We start from the raw sequence: 6,904 nt of genomic DNA on the forward strand, positions 1-6,904 counted from the left end.
TAACAATTCCTTTATCCAACTATTACATCAGCACCAATTAGTGGTTAATACAACTGATTGTTGGGTGTGTGGTCTTATGCCACATACCACAGAGAAAGGAATGCCATATCTAGTTCTCCCTTTTTCTTATGAGGGTTCTGCTTGGGCTTACTTCGTCATTTTCTCTAATGCCTATCAAAGCAAATTCAGACGATCTGTTAGTTCACAAATTAATTATCCGGATTTTAGTCATAGTTCTTTGATTAAGTGTATGGTAGTTATGGCTAAAATCATGGAAAACAGTAAAATCTCCATTGACGAAAGAAAAGCATACACTAATTGGAACGTCACCCAATACATGTCTAGTCTTAATAGTAAGGTTGGAAAAGGAAAGTCCTCGCCGATTTGGACTATACCACATCAGGGCAACTTCTGCTTACAGATAAATGATCGCTCTTCTGACACTACACAAAAGAATAACTGCTCCTACACATACGTTTATTCCTCTCAGAACTCGCCTCCTCTAGTGCCGTCTCAAGACACCTATTTCATCTGCTATGATAGAGCTTATACTTGGTTACCCACGGGTTTCTCTGGTACTGGTTATATAGCCTTTCTTCTTCCCCCTACTTACACTGCCTCCGCAAATCATCACCAGACCCGATACGGCAGAGGGATTATTGATTCAAAGGACACAGCAGGACAAGAGGGAGGAGACTTCCTTAAAGGTTTTCTTCCCTTCTGGGGTCCAATGGCTAACAGCAGAAATATAAGGCAATTGGTCCGTGTCGTAGAGACTACAATAGACATCACTGTAGGATCCTTAAGTAACATCACGGCAGAACTACAGGCGGATCGTCTTATGACCCTACAAAATCGAGTTGCCTTAGACTTTGTTCTTGCCGATCATGGTGGAGTATGCAAATTGATCGGGTCAAGTTGCTGTATTTTCATACCTAATGACGCTCTGACAGTATACCAAGCTATCTCCAAGTTGCACATAATCTCCGAGTCTATTCATCAAGACGAAGGAGATTGGTCTTTAACGGAATGGTTTTGGGGACTACTGTCTAAATGGGGTTGGAAAGCAATAACATTCCTTGGTATAATCTTGACTATTATCTTCTCCTGTTGCATTTGCATGCACTGTGGTCCCGCTATCTGTGATCTTTGTGCTACTATGTGCATCCCAAAACCCAAACCACAAGTAACAGAAAACATAAGAATGATGTTACAGCAACAACTCGATGACCTCATGGCTATTGACGTGGACTCAGATTAACATGAGTCTATCTTGCCTGAGTTCTGGCAAAAGGAGGGTCTGAGGAACTTCGATTTTCGATCACGATCGAATCGACCTGCCATTTTGTGGCCCGCCGCCATTTTGTGTTGCCATCACTCAGGCAGCACGGCGAACAAAGTCTATTCTGCTTTTCCTGTAGCCTGGTGTCGAAATACGCCCTCGGCCTCTATTTGCAAAGCTGGTGTTAGAACTAGCCGAGTACACTAATCCCTGTCTGGCTTTTCTAATCCCTATTTCAACTATCTGTTGGCTCACACTATTCTTTCCTGACTTTATCTTATCGACTGGCCTTCACTGTCTCCTGCTAGCATTCTCTTGTTTCAAGACTGTCCTCCAACACACACAAACGTATCTCGCCACCTGCAAGTTAGTTACGAATCCGTTAATATATTAGCTTGAGGGTGGGATGACAAACACAGTTGGAGGAGAGGTCTCTTCAAGTTATCTGACACTTCTGTTTTCAAACCTTTCTTATTGGTTCCGCCTTGTTTTCTAACTTTCCTATTGGCTCTTTCTTGTATGCTCTAGGAGTGCATTTCATTAATGATTGTGTTATTGTATGGTATTTAACTTGATGCGCCACAGAGTGAAGTGGCAGTCTCCTGAGAACCTACTTTGTGTACTTCTAGGATAACTGTACTAGCTGCAGCTAAATAAATCTGATCTTCTAACGCCGACAGAGTGTCCCGTGTCTCTGTGTAGCGAAACAGGTGAACTCCGGAGACATTGGGCGTACCCTGCGCCGCCAGGCCCAAAAGGTTCTGGTTCTTCATTATTTGGCTGTATTTATTCCAGCAGAATGTCTGCTGAAAAACATCTCCCATTACGCATTCACAGACTGTAGCGATGGCAAAATTATTCTTTTTGTAGATCACTTTATCAAGGTGGGCAGCTTGAAAACTCCCTCATGCACAGCACAGGTGTAGATAAAGTCATTATGTATGGAATTGTACAGAGGACTACGAGGTGCAGTGGATTGCAAAACTAGCTGGCACTCTAAAACACTTCACTGCATACAGTAATGCACCTTCTTCACACATGGTGTATAACTATACGATTGAAGAACTATTTTGGAAATGCCAAAAGAAATAGCACAACCATCAGACTGCTATTTGCCATGTCTTACCCAAAGGGATACGATTTACCTTGGTTCAATAATCACAAAATACCTATTCTTAGCTGACATGTACATACAAGGAGAGGAATAGCAGCTGAGGCCCGAAAAAGTTGTCATTGAGCCTTTTAAAGCACCAGATTTGTAGTTTGATTCTCTTTACTGGTATATTGAACACATACAACCCCCAACAACCAAAGGCTGGTGGGGGGCAAGATGTATGAGAATGAAATGGTGGAACAGATGACTAAAGATTGAGATACATATTTATGAGTAACAAGATGAAAACTAAAAAAAACAAAAAAAAATTCTCCCGAGCATCAAGTGGCGTTAAATTCGATATCCACTGAAAACATGCCCACATCTTGTTTTGCATTACAGCATGCTTTACTGTATGCTCAATAGGCACAGATATACGAGTTGGATGTTGTATGCTGTCCACTATTTGGACTACAAGTGATGTGTAGAACCTACAGGTGTTTTGGGCATGCAAGTTCATTTAACTCCTGGGACAGGTAAGTGACACCCTTCACACACCCCCATTGGCTTTTTAAGTAGGTCTACTATGCCATCTATGGCAACAGAGATATATCCGTGACAAGGAGTTGCCAGTTTGCCCAGCCATGTGGTATGTTCTGGGACAGCGCCAGGCCACCATAATCAATGACGACTTGCCTGACAAACACAGAGCCTGTGTCTTGGTCTTGCCCCCGTGTGATTGCAGGGAGTATGTTTGTTTGATATGTCAAGCAGGATGGTTGCTGGCAATTGTGGTATGTCTGTCAAAGATTTTTCTAATGTCCAGGAGAGCTTCCTGCCAAGGTCTTCAGTTTGGGACAGTGACAGAGTAGATGGCTCAGTATGCCCTGCACCCACAGCCCTCCTAACAGTGCCATGACTTCAAGTGGTTCCATGGTTTTAGACGTGCTGGGGTGTAATATCAATATAGTGTGGTTTTCAGGATAACTTCCTTGCCAGCGGCACTGTTTGCAGATGTGTATGATCCATTGAATATGTCAGACCATTCTTTATCGGGAGTGTGCGTTTTAATTCGATCCCCCACTTCCTATGCGTGGGTATTTTCCCTCTGAGGATTTTGTCACTTTTAGATAGCATGCACTTATAATCTTTTTCAGTAACTACCTACTTCTCAAAGGGTGCAAGGGGTCTGCTGATATATATCCTAATGGTGGCATGGGTTATCCAATGTCTTGTATGTAAATATATTCTTTGCAGTCTCCCACCATTTCCCAATTTGCTTTTTGCCATTTCTGGAAGGTGTCACCTGTCACACAAGAGGAAACATCTGGGTTGAGAATAAAGGGGTCAATTCTATTAAAGTTTAGTATAAGGCCTGGAGGTATGGCCTCTCGAAAAGTCCACCGTGCCTCAGGCGACCAAAGTGGCTCTGGTGACCGCAGACGAATACGTCCCTATGACCTGTGTTTTTTCGGCAGCTAGGGCACCTTCCAAAGCACCAGATTTAAAGAACAGAAACTTCATTTCACCAATATTCCACAATAGAAAAGTACACAAGAAGCAAAACACTGAAGGTATGGATTGGGAGTAGATTTAGGGACTGTAGTTAGAGTGTAGGGCTAAGTTTATGGCTAGGCTTAGGATATAGGGTTAGTAATTTAGTTGATGGCAACATGCTTTGCAGTAAGGGGTTGTAGGTCAATGTTTTAAATAACAGGGTTTGGCTAGAAACAGGAGTTCCTGTCCAAATAAGTATTAAGAATTCTCATGGGAATATGGGATGCAGTATTAAAGCAGGTGATTCCAGGGAGAATACTTCCAGGCGAAACCTGGTGCAAATATTTCTCACTAAAAGGCCTGTGAATCAGTAATATAATTTGGAAATTGGTGCAGTAGTGTTCCTTTACATGTTAGTTGCCATTCCATAGGGACTTACAGGTTATTAGTAATTCCACAACATTCAATTACTGACACCCCCTGTATCAGTAATTCCAGATGCCACAGTGAAGTGCCAAGGAGTATATTTGCAGCAGCGCCTTGTTCTACTGTACAGTGGCCTTTCAAGTAATTGCCTGTCTGACTGTGAGATGCAAGAGATCAACCTGGGTTTCATATAGATCCATGCCAGGTCCATTGCCATAGGTCAGCCAGCCACCCAGTGATTGCCCTAGCACTGGCCATTTAGGATGAATATCCCTCCACCCCCGCCCCTCCGCCCCCCCCCCCCCTTTTCTCCAAACCTTGTGACAACCCACTGGAAGGTAATAGGAAATGGAAACAGTAGAAAAATGAGAAACTGTTGGGGAAATGTTGGAATAAGTGGGGCATGCGTGTGTGTGCTTGCATGTATGTATAATACCTGTGTGTGTGATTAGGAAAGTGAGGGTGAGAAGGTGATATTGGTTTGTGGCATACAGTAGCCCTGCATTGCATGCTGTGGCCAGCCCAGGTATCAGGTGGCCATTTGTAGACTGTGATGTCAAAACCCATCTTAAGAAGTCGACCCTGATATTTACAGGCTATAGTTAGAGTCTGGCAAACGTAAGTGGCTTATGGTGATAATTCCTGTAGTCATCAAGCATTTGCAAAGCCGACAGGTGTCACCTATACATTTAAGGTTGCCATAAACAAAAGGAAAAAGTTCCAAGATTAAATCCAGGCCTAACGCCTCACCAATGTTTTTACCACATTTGAGGGTGAGGAGTATATTAAAACTCAAGGCTTCTGAAACATCTCTCTCAAACTGGGCAGGGGTGGCATATGTTGGTCCATTTTCGCAAGCAGATGCTTTTTATGTCTCAAATCAAGTTTGCACCATCAATTTTGCAAGTCCAGCCACGTAAAGGCTGCACGGAGTGGCTGAGCAGCATATGCATTAGACTGAACAAATATTGCGATGTAATTACAAAAATTTCTTAGAAAATTAAATGAAGGGTATAAAAATGAATTAAATAAAAACTAATGCATCAATAACCAATACTGAGTAACTAAATATAGAAATGAACTACCGGGTTACAAGCAATCAGAAACAATAACAAAAAAACAACAGCCACAAAGTAAATAAAATAGAATGCCTTACTCTTCGTAAACTTTACAATAGGTTTAAATCGGTGTGGGGGAAGGGGAGGACATACTTTTTGTGAGAACTTTCACCAGAGTGTCCATACTGTTACTCACCCGCGCCTTCACCCTTCTGACTCTCGTAGGACCACCATTTGCATTTTATTTGTCAGGAACAATTAATTCTCCCCCGTGACACAGCACCACCTACTACTCTTTAGCTTCTCCTTTCCATGCCAGGTGCCCACAATAATTACCAGTGCAGCACCATGTATGCTTTAAATGCATCTTTACAATTTCATTATTGCTTTAGTTACAAATGTTTCCTTTTCATCTCACTTGAATTACTTTTCTTCTTGATATTTTGGTTATAGTTCTATTCTTTTGTTTATTGTAACTTTAATCGTGAAAATCACACTAAACACCAAAGCTATAGTAACATACACTTAGGGGTTAGCCTCAAAGGTTTGTGTCCTTGGATTTGTGTATGGTAATCTCTAGCAAGAACTAGATGATCACTTAGAATCTTCCACACAAGCCAAGAAACCACATCCTCTTACACACAGAGCCCAAATGAATATTCAGTATACAAACTAGAAGACTCTCTGGCTAAAGCAAGAATGTAGGATGTACATCAATGGTTCAAACTCACTTGTCATGACTCATGACCCAGGCCTGCACTGAACTGTACATGCCGGGTGGGAACAGAGGCGCACTCCTCTGAACTTCTTAGGTGCTCAAATCTTCAGTGGAAGAGGTCAGCAGTACACGCCTAAAGTGGGCACTACTTTGTGGGAGGCACTAAACGACACACACAAGTGAAGCCAAGACAGAATATATGTCTCAGAGTACTACATGACACTTGCAAGACCTGCAATAGTGGCAGCCATGTTGGATTCATAGAGAATAAGCTCCTTGTGTATTAGAATATTGCTTGCTAGGCCTGGAATCAAGTATCAAGAGGATTAAAAATCAGTGCACTTTCATTTGAAGTTCTCAAAGACTACTGGATACAGAAATATATTCTGGGATAAAACTAGGGCGCAAGGATTTAGACTTCTATTTGGAAGCTAATACTGTAGTCATCTTTTCCAAGGATTACAAACTCTATTGCACTTATTACTTCAGGGGAATACTCAACTTGTATAGACTTTGTTTATATTACGTTTGATACACAAATAGTATTAACATATAACAAGTGGTAGAGAAATGAAAAATACTGTCAGGAAAAAAGGCACAATTCATTATGTTACAGCTGACAAACTTGTAGCATTGAAAACCATCCACATCACAGAACATACTCATAAATCACTGAAGGTATAAGTCTATATAGAAATGCATATTACCACTCTGGTTAATTCGAACATCCATCCTAAAGGTTTCATTTATGTTTCAGTGCCAGGAAGTCACAGAGGTTCAACTAACCATTGACAGACTCTTACACAGAGATAGTTACAAGGTATGTCTTA

This window comes from Triturus cristatus, chromosome 1_2 (genome assembly GCF_964204655.1).
Source record: "Triturus cristatus chromosome 1_2, aTriCri1.1, whole genome shotgun sequence".
Classification (NCBI taxonomy): Eukaryota; Metazoa; Chordata; class Amphibia; order Caudata; family Salamandridae; genus Triturus; species Triturus cristatus.